This window comes from Sorex fumeus, unplaced genomic scaffold, assembly GCF_029834395.1.
Source record: "Sorex fumeus unplaced genomic scaffold, SorFum_2.1 ptg000007l, whole genome shotgun sequence".
Lineage (NCBI taxonomy): Eukaryota > Metazoa > Chordata > Mammalia > Eulipotyphla > Soricidae > Sorex > Sorex fumeus.
In genome coordinates, this window is record NW_026606064.1 from 43,883,286 (window position 1) to 43,903,665 (window position 20,380).

At 35.8% G+C, this 20,380-nt stretch overlaps 1 protein-coding gene across 3 annotated transcripts in view; it reads right to left on the reverse strand.

Moving 5' to 3' along the window:
• AKT3 (AKT serine/threonine kinase 3) overlaps positions 1 to 20,380 on the reverse strand; it is a 349,070-nt gene that overhangs the window by 255,012 nt on the left and 73,678 nt on the right. Inside the window, exon 3 of one of the 3 annotated variants that reach the window (XM_056107283.1) lies at positions 17,151 to 17,212. The exons of the other annotated variants lie outside the window; for them this stretch is intronic. The gene's annotated coding sequence lies outside the window, so the exon portion shown is untranslated. The remainder of the gene's footprint in view (positions 1 to 17,150; positions 17,213 to 20,380) is intronic. 3 annotated transcript variants of the gene reach the window in all.

The window sequence follows — 20,380 nt, forward strand, 5'->3', positions numbered from 1 at the left end:
ATTCAGTTGTTAATTGTATATTATAGCTATGAGTTTCATAAATCAATAATATATCTCAGAAATCTCTCTCTCTATATATATATATATATATATCTTTAAACAGAAACACATGTAAAACAAGGCTCTGTATAAATTAGTTGATGACAAAGTTATCACAAGTTTGCAAGAACCTAACCCTGCATTTTCTCCCCCAATAAATGATTCGGTATTTATAGTCACTTTCTAATGCATAGATACCATGAATATAGTGGACAGTTTTGATGAGTATTCAATGAGCCAAGACACAAGAGGTTAAAATCAATAGAAACACCAAATTTAAAAGTAGTTCTATAAGAATTTGCTATTTTATTTGATATCTGAAGGATCATAGAGTATAAGTAAAAAAAAGATTAATGTATTCAAGAAATCAAACTAAAATTTTTCAGTAGTGAAATATAGAACTATACAAACTGAAAGACTGAAGAATGACCAAGTGATCAAAAACTAAGAATTGAAAAAGGCAAGGTTAATATATCAAATATCACTAACAGAAACACTGAATTGGGAGACTTTCAGAAGAAATTATATAGAATGAAGCACAGAAAAAAAAGGATGGAAAACACAAAAAGGGAATAAGATTTTTTTCAGTGAATTAAGACATTTGGGGGGAATCCTGGAAACTAAGAGTAATTGTCTGGCATAAGTATCTGAAGATGTAAAGAACTAAGAATTTTTCTGAAAGACATATATTCAGTATAGCTATAACTACTGAATCAGGGTAAATAAAAAAAATTAGGCACAAATAATGAGAAAAAATTAAAGTATACAGAGACAAGAGAGAGCGATACCTTTGCAATGTCCAAAATCGACACTAACAACTAGTATTTCAACCATAATAGCAAATGTTCAAAAACAAAGAACAATAATGCGAGTAAAAAATAAATAAATTCCAACCTAGAACTCTATTAACAAATTTTAAATTCTAGTAAAAATAACCCTTATGAATGTTAGGCAAAATAAACACTGTCACACAAATAAAAGATTAAAATATATTAAGGGCTGGAGCGATAGCACAGCGGGTAGGGCGTCTGCCTTGCACGCAGCCAACATGGCCGACCCGAGTTCGATTCCTCCACCCCTCTTGGAGAGCCCGGCAAGCTACCGAGAGTATTCGATATGCCAGACACAGTAACAACAAAGTCTCCAATGGAGACGTTACTGGGCCCGCTGGAGCAAATCGATGATCAACGGGAGGGCCTTTAATTAATAATTAAAAAAATTAACTGGTGAGCACACATAAGAATGCAGGGGTCAATAAATACAGAAACTATTACTCAGTCTTCAAAAGAAATCTTTGACATGAGCTACAATATGGATCAGTTTTGCAAAGTATCCAAAACTGCCCTATAAAGGTCACTAGAATGATGAGAGGACAGCAGTAGCCTTGGGTGGCAAGGGAAGAATATTTTCTGTTTTCTGAAAGGCCAGTTTGAGTTGGGGACAACAGGAAGAAAGGGGGACAAGTTACAGTGGGTGGAGGAGTTGTTCTTTTTTTTTGTTTTTTTACATTTCTGAAAAAGGGGTGGTAGCCAAGTAAGTCTGGAATATCTGAAAAATACTATGCTAAGTTAAATGCAACAAAATGGGAAACACTGTATGATCTCACTGAGGTCTAAAGCAGACAAATTCATTAAAACTAAAAAGTAGGGGCTAGAGCTATAGTATAACAGGTAGGGAGGATGCTTGTCTTGCAGGTGGCTGATCCAGGTTTGAGCCCTGACACCACACATGGTTCCCTGACCCCCACCGGTAGTGATTCCTGAGTGCAGAGTGAGGAACAATAAGTCCTAGGCACCATTGGATGTGATCCCCCCTCACGAAAAATAATAAAATTTTTAATAAATAAAAATAAAACGTGTAATGGTGATTGTCAGCATTGGGTAAAATTGGTTGGTCTTATAACAGTTACATAGTTTCTGCTTTGCATTCTAAAGATGGATGGTGGTAATACAATGTAAATGAAATAATTGCCATAAAATTTTAAACTTTAAAATGACTGAAATAATAATTTTTATATACGGCTGGAGCGATAGCACAGCTGTAGGGCATTCGCCTTACAAGCGGCCAACATGGCCGACCCGAGTTTGATTCCTCCGCCCCTCTCGGAGAGCCCAGCAAGCTACTGAGAGTATTTGATATGCCAAACACAGTAACAACAAAGTCTCCAATGGAGACGTTACTGGGCCCGCTCGAGCAAATTGACGATCAACGGGAGGGCCTTTACCTTTTTTACCTTTTTATTTACCACAAAGTTACTAAGTAAGCATGTCATAAACCCCCCATATTAAAGGATATTCTAAAAAACAGAATATACTTCAAAGGGGAAAATGCACAATCTAGATAAAAAATCTTTGCAAACCAAGAAATCAAATAAAAATGTACACACACACACAAAGAAGTCTAGTAAAAATTAGAAGCCTGAAAACAGCAAATGTTAGAAAGAATATGGTGTAAACACTGTTTGCAAAAATGTAGGTGAAAAAAAATGTAGGTGATCACCTATGACTAAATAATTTAGCTCCTGGGTAAGAGATGCTTATAACTCACTAGGAGACAAGTAAAAATATTTCAGTGTAGCATTATTTGTAGTAACAATTGTGAACAATTCAAAGTCCTTCTATAATAGAGTTAAGTTGTGGTAGTTGCTAATGAAACGTAACTGGACTAAATTTATACTAAACATGAATTATCTTACAAACTGAATATGAAGTGAAAAAATACATAAAATGCAACTACAATTCAAATAGTTCAAAGAGCAAGAATTCCTTATTAAGGAAATGGAAACATACATGGGTGTCTACAACTGTAATAAAAAAATAGCTAAATTAATGCCATAACAGAGACCCAATTACTTCTAGTAGGAAAACATAGTCATAAGAACGTACATTAAAAAAATGGTTTCTCAGATACTGGCTATTATTTTGTTTCTCCATTTGCACGGTGAGTAGATGTAAATTCACGATATTATCTTTAACCTTATGAAATATGTGTTTGAAGCACTCCAGGTTTTAATATAGTATATTTGAAACACAACCTGGGGTTTTTGTTGATGTTGTTATTGTTACTGTTGTTGTTGTTTGAGGGGGGGAAACGAACATTAGAAGCAGAGGCAAAAAAAAAAAAGATAGGTCAAAAATCAAACATAGCTGGGAATATGGGATATTTTAACAAAGATGGGAGAATTTAATAAAATTTGTGTATATTTTATAATCACTGCTATCAGCATGGTAGAAACTCCTCTACTATATTGAGAAATGTCCTTCTGTAGAATACTATTTCTTCTGACAGCATACAGAATGGCTAGAATGCATTTTCTACATTAACAAAGGCACCTAACATTTATATCACACCACTTCTATACACTTTACCCCAATATTCTAAACTTCAATGTAGGCATGTCATATGGTTTTACATTTCAGATGTTGCACTCTGTCACATATAAAAGCACTTGGCTAAGAGAGGTAATAGATTCTACTAGAAATATGCATCCACATATTGGAAGAGAAAGTTTGCTATACACCTGGCCTAGTAATCTACATAAATTAAAGAAGTCCAATTATCAAGTACTACTGATATGGTCTTGCTCCCTGATAAGGCCACTCTCAAAGTAGTTACACTTCGTCAAATGAAACTCATCTCCAGCCCACGTTTATCTACCTGAAGGAGAAAAGGTTAAATATACTCAGAAATATATAGAGAAATTTCACAGAGGTCACATGTGAAACAAATTCCAATCACAAAGTCTTTATTCAAGTTAATCCTTTTTCTTTATTGGAGTGGTTGTCCTACACTCAATTAATATAACATATCCTTTCAACCATTCTATCTAAAATTTTAACCCAGACAACCTCTGCACAATGCCTGCAAACCTGAAAATTTCACATCCTTTTTGCAGACCTTAATTTTCTCGTATTTTCTAGTATATATCAACTAATATATCTAGCACATCAAATTTTCTAGTATGTTATAGACACCCTCTATTTTGCTATCTCTATCATTTGCTTATAAGGCACATTAACAATTCGTATTTCCAGACAAAATAGGTAAATGAATGGAGAAGAGCCAGCCAAAACCAGACTCACCTCCTATTCTGGTGAGACCATGTTCTAATTTCTATAATAATCCTATCAACTAAATTGAATTATTTAACATTAATAGCCCTAAATAAATCTCTAAAGTAATTTCTCAAATTGCTAAGCTATATTTCAAAATATCATGTTTTGAAACCGAGTGGTCACAATAGAGATGTAGTAGTACAAAGTTTACAAATGTCATTAATTCTCTTCTTTGTTCTAAAAATATAACCAGCACATTTCTTTATGTTTAAATATAACATTTCCTTTCAGTTTATACCTTTATTTTAATATCAGAAAACTTAGATATGCACAGCCTCCATTTATTTTATTTTTGTATTTGATCAACCTAATCAGTCAAATGCTGAAACCATCAGAAGTTAACTTAATCACTCTTCAGTGGAAAATCATTTTCATCTGAACTATTTCACCATGGCTATTTTTGAATGCTAGTTAGAACATTTTAGCCTCCCCCAACATTTTAGTCTACACCCAAGGACAGTAGACACAAGACACTTCAGTTACAATCCAGAACATTCCCTGATCCCCATCATTCTGTTACCTCCAGAGGGTGGTATTACTCACTTTGGAGAAAGACAGACCCGAGAAATTTAAAATGTTTTAATTTTGATTCTTGTTAGCCTTTAACTTTAAGGAACAGTTTAGTTGGGTATAAAATTCTGAGGTCAGGAGCTGGGGGTGGTTAATTACTGCATAGTCCCCAAGCACCAGTTAGCTGACCCCTGAGGAAGGAACCAGGAGAGCCCCTCACCCCCAGCACTGCCAGTGGTGTCCCAACAACCAATTCTCCATTTAAATTCTCTTACTTTGGTTTCAAGTTGATTTTTAATGGTAAATAATGTGGGTTTTTTTGTTTGTTTCTTTGTTTGCATGGCAGAGACTGGCAAGCTACCCGTGGAGTATTCAGGATGCCAAAAACAGTAACAATAACGGGTCTCATTACCCTGACCCTGAAAGAGCCTCCAATACAGTTCGTTGGGAAAAACGAGTAAGGAGAGGCTGCTAAAATCTCAGGGCTAGGACAAATGGAGATGTTACTGGCGCCCGCTCAAGTAAATCAATGAACAACAGAATGACAGTGATACAGTGATAAAATTAGAACATTTTAGACTAATATTAAACAGCATTAATGATGGTGTCCCATCACTCTTTCACTGCTGGTGGGAATGCCGAAAGGGCAGCCTTTTTGGAAAACAATATGGACGGTCCTTCAAAAACTAGAAATTGAGCTTCTATACGACCCTGCAATACCACTTCTGGGAATATATCCCAAGGGTGCAAAAAAGCACAGTAGAAATGACATCTGCACCTGTATGTTCATTGTAGCACTGTTCACAATATCCAGAATCTGGAAACAACCCGAGTGCCCAAGAACAGATGACTGGTTAAAGAAACTTTAGTACATCTATACAATGGAATACTATGCAGTTATTAGGAGAGATGATGTAAATGAAATTTGCCTAGTGGATGGACATGGAGAGTACCATGCAAAGTGAAGTGAGTCAGCAAGAGAGGGACAGACATAGAAGAACTGCACTCATTTGTGGAATATAAAATGAGACTGACACCCAAGGACAGTAGACACAAGGTCCAGGAAAATTGCCCCATAGCTGGAAGCCTGTCTCATGAGAAGGCAGCTGGATAGAAAAGGGATCACTAAGACAATGATGGTTGGAGGAATTGTTTGGGATGGGAGATGTGTGCTGATAGTACATAAAAGACCAAACATGATAACCTCTCATTATCTGTATTGCAGACCATAATGCCCAAAAGTAGAGAGAGAGTATGGGGGCAGAAAATTTTCTGCCACAGAGGCAGGGGGAAGAGTAGAAAGGGGAGGGGGGTATTCTGGGGGCATTGGTGGTGGAGAATGTGTACTAGTGAAGGGATGGGTGTTTGATTGTTGTATGACTAAAACTCAAACATGAAAGCTTGTAACTGTATCTCACAGTGATTCAATAAAATAGCACTGCACTAGCACTGTCCTCCCATTGTTCATCAATTTGCTCAAGCAGGCACCAATAATGTCTCCATTGTGAGACTTGTTGTTACTGTTTTTGGCATACTGAATACATCACTGGGAGCTTGCCAAGCTCTGCCATGCGGGCAGGATACTCTAGGTAGCTTGCTGGGCTCTCTAAGAGGGACAGAGGAATCGAACCTGTGTTGGCTGCATGCAATGCAAATGCCCTACCCGCTGTGTTATTGCTCCAGCCCTCAATTAAATAACAATAATAATTATAAAATGAAGGTGTCCCATGTTCACAGCTTTAACACCATATCATATTTCCAAAATTCTTAACTTAAAATTTTTGTTACCAAGATAATACATACTATTTTAATAAAAGTTAATTTATTTTTAATCCATTTTAATAACCAACATGCATCTAAATTACCATTAAAAAAAAACTAAAATAAGCACGATGTGAACAGTAAATTCTTATGAGGATAAAATAGCTACATTTAAAAAATTTATACCTATATTTGATATATATCAAAGGTAAACACAGAACTACTTTTTTCAGTCCTCATTATCTTAGTGAAGCAATGTGAACTGAGAACACAATTCCTTGCATCTTAAATTTATTAAGTCATACCTGTGTATGCCAAAGGAAAATGAAGATTGACTATATTTATAAGAGAACTTTTTGCTAAAATTTAGAACAGAATTACATGTTCACATTTATAATTCAAACATGAATTGTTAAATCCTTAGTACTGACCTCTAAAAATCAACACCAGCTTAAAAACACACAGCAACAAAGAATGGTAATGTAAGAAAAAAATATCAAAAAGTCTATATTTAACTGGCTGCTCATTCATTAGAAAGGTGCCCCATAAGTACCATATGTTACGCAAATATGTTATCACACCTACAATTTCATCATATGTCTCCCAAGAAATTAATTAGCTCTAACTTTTTCAACTTTGACAAAAACGTCTGCATCAGTCAGATTACTAGCTATTGCAAACATTTCAAAATTCAAAGCTTTCTTCAGCTTATATTTAACCTTTTAATTACTATTAATCATTTAGCAACATTTAGAACAGCATTCATTAGACAGATGTCTAATTCTGTGATTTTGAATAATGTAAAGTCATTTACACATTATTTACTTTTGGTGCACATTTGCTTAGCACCATTTCAAAAATAATAATCTAAGGTTAAGATCATTTACTAATACTTCATTTCACAGCGAAATCTAGGTTAAAATATCTGAAATTTAAATTTTCTATAAAGTTCTACAGTGCATTAAAAATTGAGATAATATGACTGCAGTAGTAAACTTTTATTTTAAAACTTACACAAATAACAAAAAAAAGAAATTTGAGAAGACATGCTTAACAACAATCTTACAAGGCCTTGAGAAACAGTACAGGAGGGAGAGACACATACAAAAATCATCTTGACAGTGCAGAACACATGTGACTTATGGGATCACAAAAAAAATTACACTTAGCTGATCTAAAACCAGTTAGGAAATTTCTCTAAGAAAGAAAGTGCCTAAAATAAGCAATTAAAAAAAATTAAAATAAGTTACCTATTCAGAAGGAAGAATTGATAGAACACAGTGTATATGGAGGTAGAAGGAAGAAGACAATATTTGAACTTGAAGACCTGAACAAAGTGGTTCAAGTAAAACTAAAAAGTAAATAAAAATTTAAAAGGATTCCATTTTAAAGATGTGAATTTATGATGACAATTGGATATCCATAGGAATTAAAAGAGTCAACTAGAGCACTCACTAAAGTTTTCTCTTTTACCAGTAACAAATACAGGATTTGTACAAATGCATAGATAATGTATTACATAACCATGATAAAAGAACTAAGAATTTGCATAAAAGATAGAAGCAGCTCAGAGATAATAGGTTAGTAGCACTACTCTCCCCCTGACTTTTCTCCCAACTGACTTGTCAGACAGCTTCTGGCCCATCCCAGCATTTCCTCAAGACCTAATGTAATGTGACCCATTGTCTCCTTTCTCAAGACCAAATACCATGCCTTCAATTTAACTGAAGAGTTTTGGTGGAAGATATTTTAAGTTGATATGGGGCTGGAGCGATAGCACATGGGTAGGGCATTTGCCTTGCATGAGGCCGACCCAGCTGGCCCAGGTCCCTCTAGGCAAAGCCTGGCAAGCTACCCATGACATATTTGATATGCCAAACACAGTAACAACAAGTCTCACAATGGAGATGTTACTGGGCCCCACTTGAGCTACTCAATGAACAATGGGAGAACAGTGCTACAGTGCTACAGTGGTAACTGTCAGTCAATAACTATCAATATCATGTTAAGAGTTGGGAATTGATATAGGAGATGACTCATTTCTTTCCCAAATGTTAATGTATATATTTTTTAAATTTTATTTTAGTCACTGTGATTTACAATATTGATAAAAGCAGGAATGGGAAGACATAGTAAAAATATTGACTGAAAGTCTCTCCAAAATACTTTATCCAGCTAGATTATCATTCCGATTCAATGGAATGATACAAAACTTCAGCACTCTCCAAGAAACTTCATAGCATTAAAACCAATCTACAAGTAGCACTCAGGATCTTCTCTGAAAGACAATACAACTCCACAATTGTAAGTAACTCCTACAAACCTGGTATCAGTAAATCTTTTTATAGCAATAATCTCACTCAATGTCAACATATAAAACTCACCCAGGAACAAAAATATTTTTTAAAGCATTCTTTAGTGATATACGCATAGCAAGCATGAACCTTCTCCACCTAAGGATGACAGACAAAAGAGAACAGACAAAAAATAGGATAGATCATAACCCTGTTTTGGACCAAGAATTCTTGAAAGGGGACCAAAGAATACTTTTTGAATTTATTCTGGCTGCAATCTATCCAGACATCAAAGATTTGCTTGATGTTACAAGAAACACTGCTGCCAATATGATCAAGCAGAAAATAAAAGAAATAAGGCACTAATCTTATTAATTCAAAGAAAAATAAATCACTAAGGTGACTTACTGCAAGTTGACACTGCGAAAAAAAGCAATTTGCAATAAGTTATCTGAAACAGAATTAACAATATATTATTTTTTTTGATGAGTTAAGACCAGGCAAGAGATGACTTGAAGTAAATGTGTAAATATGAGGATGACTTCCAGCTTCCTTGTATCAAGCAGACTCTCTGTACGTTGCCTATAAATATCAGTGCTCTCTTAATCTGACCTGAAGACTTGTCTCTTCAGTTTTACTCCTTTCAGCTTTTAAAATGTTGGCTGGAGACTCAAAATTGTGTTTCCTGTCTAACATATTAGACAGAATGTTAGCATTTCAATTAAATATATTCAATCCATCTAGTATGCCATCGTTTTCTAACCAGTGATCCCTTTTGGAGGGATTTATGCTTCTTGAATGTAGAAATTTAAAATGTGAGGTAAAACACAGAAAACATCCACCATGAATGAAAAATACTTTCAGTAAAAAGGAGGTCATGTAAAAATAATATAACATATTCTTGCATATCTCCTGCCCCTGCGCCTGGCTGTCCTTGCTGGGGCCCCTTGGAGAGGAGCAGGTTGAGTTTCCCTCCCCGCCATGAGCAGAACCTTGGCAGTCGAAGACCTCCGGAACCAGCCACAACCATGCTGAGATCACTCTCCACATGCATGAAGGCAGCAGCAGAGGATCAAAGGCATGTGGGTCCCAAGGCTGAGAACTCCAAGCCTGCTTGGATCAGGGCTGAGCATCCTCCACCCAGATACTCCATCTTCCAGTAGGCAGGGGTCACACCCACAAACTGACACCCCCCCCCCACCCCCGACACCATGTAATCCCATCAATGGCCAAGACCCAGAGACTATAAAACTCAGCTCCCGGAAGCGACATCTTATTATCTCATTCTTACTTTGGACAACCTGGCAGGCTACCAAGTGTAACCTGCCCACACAGCAGAGTCTGGCAAACTCCCTGTGGCGTACCCAATATGCCAAATACCAGTAACAATGATGGGTCTTATTCTCCTAACCCTGAAAGAGCCTTGAATATGGCATTTTTTAAAATCTCAGGCCTAGGGCGAAGGAGACGTTACTGGTGCCTGCTCGAGGCAATCGATGAACAGAATGATTGTGATCATGCATATTGTTATATACCCCCAAAAAAGTATCAGTAAAGGAGCACTCTCCAAACCTGGCATGAACCTAAAAAGTCAAATACCATGTAAGTCAAGAGAGGAGTGTGTTTATTAGGAGTGAGCAGTCAAGAACACTAAATGATAAAGACACATCTAAAAGTCAAATTAATAAACTCTGAACATAGTATAAGGAGATACTCGATTTAGGTTTGTCATACCTAAATTCTAATTAATCCTAATTAAAATATGGTAATAAAGACAAGCATATAACCAAGTTCTGGTTTTATAATTTTATAAATATTCTTAATATATGTTTAACAAAAGAATCAAATATGCATTAAAAAAACTATAAAAAAGAGCATGAGGATAAAAACTAGTCATTTCCATTAATAAATTTTTCAAGTAATTTTTAACAAGCAAAAGTTCCAAGTTATAAAATATTCAAAATTATTTAAAAATTACTAAAATAAGCTTTAAAATAATTCTTGGCCAGAAAGATAATACAACAGGTTGGACACAACTGATCCACGGTCACTCCAGAGTTCTGCCAAGAGTGATCTCTGAGTACAGAACCAGGAGCAAGCCCTGCTAAGCCATGAGCTCCACCCATGTGGACCACATCCCCCTTTTCAGAAAGTAAAGGACTCTTAACCAGGGCATTGTTTCAGTGCTAGAGTATTCCTCACACCACCACCAACGCTACTTGTGGCCCCACAGCACTTCTGGCTAGGATTCCTGCTATAGTACAGCAACAATTACAGCAAAACAATTCTTGTCATATAGATAAGAAAAAACATGTAAGAAATGATACAGGTATGGGATTTGCCTATAAATAACTCAAGAGGAAAAGAACAGAAGGATATGCTTAATATAAAACTAGCCTTAAGTTTACATTTTTAAAGCAGAGCATGCTTTCCAGCCTTTTGAGCTACCTCCCAGGCCTAGAAGCTGATATATTAATTATATTCATACACACACACACACACACACACACACACACACACACACTATCCTCCCGTTGTTCATCGATTTTGCTCGAGTGGGCCCAGTAATGTCTCCATTTTGAGATTTCTTGTTACTTACTGTGTTCGGCATATTCAAATACATCACGGGTAGCTTGCCAGGCTTTGCCGTACGGGCGAGATACTCTTGGTAGCATTAAGATATATATGTGTGTGTATATATATATATACATATATATATACACAACAATATACATATATGAAATAAGCAATAAAATTACTTGAGGCAAAAGGTTCTTGATTACATAGTGACAGAGTTTATATCTGTTATAACTGAAACTAGCTTTGACCTCTTATTTCTATGCTCAAGAGCATCCTGCAGTGCTCAAGGGACTATCTGTTGTACTGTGGAACTGGAGACTCAACTAGGGCCATGGCTGAGGCAGCACATGCAAAACAAGTGCCTTTCCTCTTGTATTATCTCACTGGCCCCCATATTAAAGTTGTTTGTTTGTTTGTTTGTTTGTTTTTTCCACCACTGTGGGGAAGGGGATGGGCAGGGAGACAGATAAAAGGGACACAAAACAAGTCTCAGGTAGGCCACCAGTTCAAACCCCAGTGCTATATGGTGCCTTCAGCAAGGCCAATTGTAGCCCTGGTGTTCCCGAAGCACTGGTGGGTCAAGTTGTACTATACTGTGAGATCCAAACATCAAACTATATGGCCTGCAGAGCACCGTTGGGGAGGTCACCTACAAAAGGAGAAGAAGGAAAATTTTTTTTAAGGATAAAAAACAATTAAACTTTATGTCCCAGTTGTATAACTTTTTAAATCATCATCTGTATAATCTACTGTGTACCTGCCACCAAGTAGTGCTGGAGGTCTATGCAGTGCAAGGAAGTAAACCAGGATATTGCACATTCAAAGCATGTGTCCAGCCTCTGTGCTATCTCCTTGGTCCCTGAATTGGACACTGTATGGAAAGCTTTGAGAGGCCAGAGATGTAGTACAAGCATTAAAGAACTTGCCTTGCATTTGGCCAATCCCGGCGGAATGTTGGCATCACACATGGTCCCACACACACCAGAAGTGACCTCTGAGCACAGAACAGAAAATAAGCACTTTGGTGTGGCCCCAAACTAAAAAAAAAAAATTATTTTTGTTGAAATTCATTTCATTAATTTTTTCATTGTTTGCTTACACTTTTGATGTCAAACTATAAAACTAATGCCCAATCCATGGTCACAAAGAATTAGTGATTTTCTTTTAAAATTTTTACAGTTTTGTGCTACAGTTTAGTTCTTTAATCCACTTTGATTCATGATTTGTACATAATAGGAGCCAGGGTCCAAATTATTTTACATGTGAAAATCAAATCAGAATAACGTGTTGAAATTATTCTTCCCCATGGAATATTCTTATTGTTGTTGAAAACCAAATGATCAAAGATAAATCAAAAATAACTTACATAAAATACATATTTCTGGACTTTCAATTTTCTTTATACCTCTATTTAATTCTGACTCTTATTTTTTGTCTTTTTTTGGAGAATACAGATGTCTTTCAAGTGGTGCTCAGGAAATCCAGAGAACCCTCCTTGTTATTCTATACCACTGTGCCAACCAGGACAGCGGTACAATGCAAGGAAGGGGTACACTGCCAGAGATTATATGGGCATTCCTAAAGTATTTGGGGCTTTCAAGGTGTCACATCTGGCATTGCTTGAAGGACAGTGAAGTGGTAGGGGTCAAGCCAGGGTCAGCAGTATACAAGGATTGTGCCTCAGCTACTATACTGTATCTCTGGTACCACTATCTCTTATTTGTTCATTTTTGCCTTTTTTCTTTTAAGGTAGGTCCAGGCACCATTCCTGGCAGTACTCCCAGCAGTGTAGGCCTAAGACTCTAGTGTTCAGCTCCAGCACTGTAGAATTCAGATTCAATAGTGCTGGGGGTCATCATTGCCAGATCTGTTGGTGTTCAGGGGTCTACGCAGGGCAATGGGTGGAGCTCAGGGCCTTGCATATGCTGAGTAAATCTTTGACTGCCCCTAACATAGTAAATCCTTTGTCTGCCTCCCTAAAAAAAAGGAAACATTCAATAAAAATTTGGTAATTGAACAGATATCGATGTCAATAATAAACTGATAAGGACTTTTAGAGTTGGCACATCTCAGAGAACATTATCCTCTTTATATTTAAAAAAATAAGAAACTAAGGTTAAGAGGTTAAAAAGCTCAAAAACAGCAAACATACAAACAAACAATGTCCTCCCATTGTTCATAGATTTGCTCGAGCGGGCCCAGTAAAGTTTCCATTTTTGAGACTTGTTGTTACTGTGTTTGGAACATTAAATACATCACAAGTAGCTTGCCAGGCTTTGCTGTGTGGGCAAGATACTCTCAGTAGCTTGCCGGGCTCTCTGAAAGGGGCGGAGGAATCGAACCTGGCTCAGCCGGACTGGCTGCGTGCAAGGCAAACGGCCGGGTGGTCTAAGGCGCCTGCTCAAAAACAGCAAACAAATTAAAAGCAGAGCTAAAATCAGAAGTCTACTCATTTGAGAGGGAGGGGGTGATGGGAAGGGGTTGAACCGTAACCAGCTGTGTTCAGGACTTACTCCTGATGGTGCTTAGGGAACCATGCGCAGTGCTGAGAATTAAACCATGGTCAAGCAAGTCCAAGTACATTAACCCTGATCTTTCTCTCCTGTCCTCTACCCTCGTTTTTGATGTAGAGCTCTTTCAATATCATGAGACTTTTCAATAAATCAAAACTGCTTAAACATTCATTAATGGGCCAGTGAGAACTAGCAAATACATAAAATGAGAGACAAATATAAGGATATGAATACTTAATCTTTGGGAAATCCTTTATAACTCACCAAAAAACTAAACTGGACCAAAAAATAATAAATCCGCAAACACAATGTTTCTTTCCAAGCTGCCCTCACTTTCATTTTTAGCACAAGAACTTATCTTGACTCGGTGACTGCTCTCCACTTCCCACCAATGTGATCGCACACTCACTACTGACTATTGTAAAGCATGCAGGAATAAGGGGAGAATACACTTACATGATTATGCATAAATTAAAGAAAAAGTGAAGTATTCAACCTTAGCACTACATTCATGTTAATGTCTATGCAAATGCTGAGTACATATTTTGTATAAGAAGAGGATAAATTTCCTTGTAACCAAAAGTATATTAAAGCTTTGGGTTCTGTTTATTTATTTTTTAGAGGGTGAGATGGTATGTTTGCTTGTTTTTTGGTTTTGTGCGCCATGTCAGGCAGTGTTCAGGGCTTACTCCTGGCTCTGTGCTCAGGAATCACCCCTGGTGGAGCTCAGGGAACCATATGGGATTGAACCTGGGTCAGCTACATGTAGGGAAAGCACCCTATACTCTAAACTACCCCCCGGCCCCATAAATCACTTTCAACTATTTCAACACTATAATCTATCCCATAAATCTTAAAGCAGTTAATGGCTTAAAGCAAGTTAAACAGTCATTTACAGCAACCCCACTCCTTCTGAACAATTACCGCAAGTATTGTAATCATATTCTAGTAACAAATAATTTGTTTCCATTATGAACTATCATCTTACTGAGAACAGGAAAAAAAACATGTTTTCAGTTTGTATTAACTCTTCGCTGAATGGATATTTTCAATATTTTTAAATGTCTAATAATTTCTGGAATTTCTATACCCCAGACAAAAACAGAATAAAAGGTTTGAGTGAAACTAATCAATCACAAGCAGCCTGGTCTAATCTGGTAATACACAAAGAGTTTGGAACCATCACTATAGAAGCATATGAAGAAATTTTTGAGGGCAACATATTATAAGTCACCAAAAAGAAGTACGGGTAAAACAAAAGAAACAAAAGTTACTGGAAAATACTAGTCTAGTGGTAAAGGTTAAAGCTTTGGAGGCTTGACCTCCTTGTTTTAAGATATGCCTCCACTGTGACCTTTATTTCTTCATGCCACTTTCAGTTCTTCCTTTATAAAATGTATATAAGAATGTGAAGCTCACTGTCCGGATCAAATGACTGCTGTGTAGATAAAAAAAAAAACCCAGAACAGATTCCAAGACTCTATTAAATAATAGGACTGTAATTTAACACTGTAAACTCCCTTTCTACCAGGCAAAAGATTATAACTTATTTCAGAGTCCAAAAAACTCTATTTTCTAAAATATTTCTAACAAATATAAATGTTTAAAGGTTTATCATAAGGAAATTCTGTTTGGATTTTCCAAAGCCTCCATTCAATATAAAGTAATCTTGTCATTTAGTATGTCTATTCATCTTTCAAATATATATCCTCAAGGCTCTTAGAGAAAATCTCTTTTAAAATAAAAAATATTTTCACTTGTTGGGGACCCCATTCTGCCAGGAACTATCAGAATCTAAGCTCATGACCTCACACTTGCTTTGCCTAAAGTGTTTCCTAAGTCACTGAGTCATCTTTAAAGTCCTATCTCACTGGGGATCCATAATAACAGAGTTTCCAAAACTGCCTCAGCATATACAAGTCACTGGGATTTGAACTTAGGGACTGGCACTTGTACAGGAAATGCTTTAAACTGAAGTTTCTTAAACTTTTTCTACTACTACTTTAAAACCATTTAAAAGACATTTAAGACATTTTTGCATGACAGCAGGCATATATTCATATTAAAAATGTATACAAATCATTTACTGACAATAATTCATAAAGAAATTTATATTAAAACAAAAAAATGTTTAAAGTTCTATGACCCCCATTTGGGATCACAACCCATAGTTTAGAAGCAGCCAAACTTGTAGAACATTGAGACATATTCTGGGTCCCTGGAAATCTTTACTGATAGTGTAAAATGAAAACACTTTTGGAGGGTGACTACTAAATGTGAAGGATGAATAAATAAGATAAAAATAAAAGGGTTCCAAAAACAAACCATTTTCTGCTTCCTAATACTACTTACTATTAGCCTCATATAACTAAATGCCACAGCATATACTCATAGAAAACTTATGAATTCATCACCTACTCAAGGTTATTTTTAGATTGAAAAGCATAGTAACTGTCATAAATACAGACCCAGGGATTTTTAACTTCCCACTTTTAGAGGTTCCACTCCTCTTATGACCAGCTTTTAGTCATATTAAAATCAGGACTTTGAGCTTAAATAATATAAAATTGATCTGGGTGGAACACAGATAATTTTCCTTCTGCACAAAATGTTTGCCATTTATTTTATGCTAATACAAACTATCTTGCTTATAGATTTTAAATGTGAGGGAGATCCCTATCAGTGTTCAGGGACACATACCACTCCTGGTGATGCTTAGCCAAACTGTGTAGGACTGACAATTCCATGTTTAGGTCTGCAGTACTAGAATAACTAGGGATAGACCTGAAGGTGCTGTGGGAGTCATGCAATTCAGTGGATCAAACTCTAAGTCATATGCTCCAGCTCTGTACATTATCTTCCTGATCCTCTTGGAAGTTCTCTTATTTTATTTCTCTAAAGTTTGATTTATTTAACTCCAGAAGCACATCTGTCTGCTTATCACAATTTAGTATTTATTACTTAATTTTAAGTTTTGTTATTAAAACAAAACAAAGCTCCAAACTGCAATTTAACGATGCAATTTAATCATCAAGGAAAAGATGTACTATAGGATAAACTATTTGTTCTGTTTCTCAAAACTGTCAACTGTATTCTGAGTCACTTGTGAAGTTTGATAAAAATCATAAGCAGATGGCATAACAGCTATGCCATATAAATTAATAAAATTTACATTAAAAAAGAAAAACTTTAAAAAAATTTAAAACCCTTAGATTGTCTTTATAGGTTTTAATAAGACAATACAATACTAAAATTTATACTTTAAATTTTTCCTACTAAGGAGAAACCACTAACCACTTTTTCTTCCCAAGTTTCAGCCCAAATTCTCAGTCACTCACCCGCCCGCCATCTTACGAATCCTGTGCTTCCTCTCCTCCTGTGGACTCCACCAAAGAGGACTCTATAAAGTAAATGTGGAGACAATTATTGCCAAAAGTGAAAGAAATCAAGATTCTTAATAGTTCTAGAAAGGATAACAAATAAGTCCTTGATTCATTAGAGAGGAGAAAGCCTATATCCAAAAGCTACAGAGTAGGAACAGATTATATTCCAACTTTAAAATATCAAAATATGTCCAAGATCAATGACTGAATCAGAAATTTTTTAAAATCCAACAAAAAAATGTTTAGTATTACTTGTGAACGAAGACCTAAATGATACTTCTGCTTTCATCAATTCACAGAAAAACCTACCACCAATTGAATCAAAGAAAATAAAACAAATACTTGGAAAAAATAAGAGCTGCATGTCAAAGGTCATATATATATACATATGGACTGCCAAAGTATGAATTCTTCAAGGTTTAGTACCCAAGACACGTTTTTTGAAACAAAACAGAAAAACCATCAAGTAACGGTAATATAGTAAGTATTACATGAGTGTATCAAATAAAGTAACATAGGGGTTTCTAGAAGAAAGAAATGAATTTCAAATGTCATTAGTATAGCTACTATATGTTAAAGAGGAAATGCAGTCAGAACAGTGTGCAATAACATGTGGAGGGAATCTATCATCATGATTTGTTATCAGAAACATGTCTCTTAAAATATATAGGTGTTAGAATTTTTTGGATCATGATATCATTCTATGTTGAAATATATAGACAAAAACAGAGTTTGAAAATGACTATTCCTTTTCTGATCCCATGTTCAACACTATAGTTTATAGTGCAAAGCTATTTCAACTGGTACCCTATAGACCATCTTGCATAAAGTATAAAATTAATCATCCTATAACATATCAAAGTGATTCATAACATTAAGTAGTCCTACTGTACCCAAAAGATAATAATTAAATTCCTTAAAACTAGAATGATGGCCTCTCATAAATTGCCAATTTTTCCTTTCTTCCCAGTTAGCTGCTTCTAAACAGGATATATTAAAGTGTCTCCTTTTGGACTCTGATGCATCTTCAAGAATTCCTTGACCAACAGTTCACTTATTACACTGTCCTATTGTAGTTACATTTGTGTATTCAATCTTCATCTAAGACTATAAGCTATTTGAGGAATAGTCTCTACCCTACAAAGGAAAAAATGAAAGCGGACTTTTGACAGTTTGTCTAGATACAATAGAGAACTAATCATTACAGCATAGTTTCTCAGAGAAGTTGACAAACATCCCTAGAATATTAACACAAAGAAGATACAGTATATAGCATACACAAATTAAGAAACAATGCTGTATACAAGAAAAACTACAAGAAACAGAAAGTTGCTAGAACGTGAAATAGGGAGCTCAAAGTAGCCAAGTAAAAACTGTTGAGAGACAAAAAAGTCCACTTAGTGTTTTAAAGAGCACTATGCTGTATGTAGAACAATTGCTTAAAACTACAAAGTATACATTTGTACTGTATCTAGTCAAAACTAGATTTAAATTATACTGGAAGGGGCTGGAGAGACAGCACATTGGATAGGGAGTTTGCCTAGTACCTGGTCATCCCAGGTTTGATCCCCCTCATCCCGGATGGTCCCCCAAGCACCACCAGGATTAATTCTAGAATGGAGAGTCAGAATTACCCCCTGAGTGCTGCCAGGTTTGGCCCAAAAATAAAATTAAAAAAATGATAATGGAAGGTATTTTAAAAACTGAATTAACAAGTACTATCAATATTTTACTTTACTATGTAATTAGTTTACAAAATTACGTAAGTTCCAAGCATTATAATTCTAGTATACACTACCACCATGATACTCATCAAAGGTCTAGCATCATTCACCACTATATAACTGATACACCCTTAACCCAACTTACCCATCTGTAGCCCCAGATTTCCCCTGTAGTGAACAATACTGTGTTCTCCTAATCCATTTGCTTATTTTTGTTCTTTTTCTTTTTTAAGCTTCAGATACTTTATTTCAGATACTGAAATTTTATTTCAGTATCTGTCTATATGCATGTAAAAGCAAACATACTATAAGATATTCAGAAAGGAGTTTCATCTTATCCCTGTCATTTGCCCAGTATGGAGGGAATCTATCATCATGACTTAATAGAAACCTGTCTCTTCAAATACATAGGAGTTAGAATTTTTTGAACTGAGATCATTCTATGTTGATCCGTTAGCTTCTATTTTTTCCTTCCAGAATTCAATTATGTCAAATACAAGCAAATATAACCATGTTATCTTATCTCCTTTATTATTTTTTATTAAATCACCATGAGATAGTTACAAAGCTTTCATGTTTGAGTTTCAGTCATACAGTGATCAAACACCCATCACTGCACCAGTGCACATTTTTCACCTCCAATGTCCCCAAAATACCTCCCCCCTCCATTCCACCCCTTCCCTCGCCTGTGTGGCAGGTAATTTCTCTCTTACTCTCTCTCTACTTTTGGGCATTATGATTTGCAATACAAATACCGAGAGGCCATCATGTTATATATAATGTTCTTTACTACTTTTTCTTACTTGCCATTATTTTTTAATAATTTTCATATATATTCTTCCTGTTCTTTTTAACTTGATAATATTTCACTTGCTGATGCATCATAATTTACTTTGCAACTCACAATTAATAGACACTTGAGATTTACTAGTATTTTGTGATCTATTATTTTTGTTGACATGTGAAGAAAATCACACAATATGAGCATGTGATAGGCCTTGGTTCCCCAGAAAGGGCAGAAGCCTAGGAAGCTCTAACCTTTAAAACTGTAATCAGTATTTGTGTATCTACTAGACACAATCTTCAGAAGGGAATGCTAGATCATAAGTAGATATATTTTTAGTATTTTAAGGAAAGCTCACACTTTATACAAGGAGGCTACAGCTCTTTACATTGCTACTAATAGTGTAGAGGGTAGCATTTTCTTTGTACCCCTCGACTAGAGTACCTTTTCTTCATCCTTTTGCCAGTACTTAATGTTTCTAACAATTTTTATATAGGCCATTCTCAGTGGTATGAAGTGATACTTCACTGTCATTTTTATTTTTATTTCTCTAATTGTCAGGATGGTTAAGTATTTTCTCATGTGCCTGGTGGCCATCTGTATGTCTTCTTGGTTCAGCTTTTCTCCCCCTTTTTTGATGTGGCTGTTTGTTTGTTTGTTGTTGTTTTGTCAGTGCT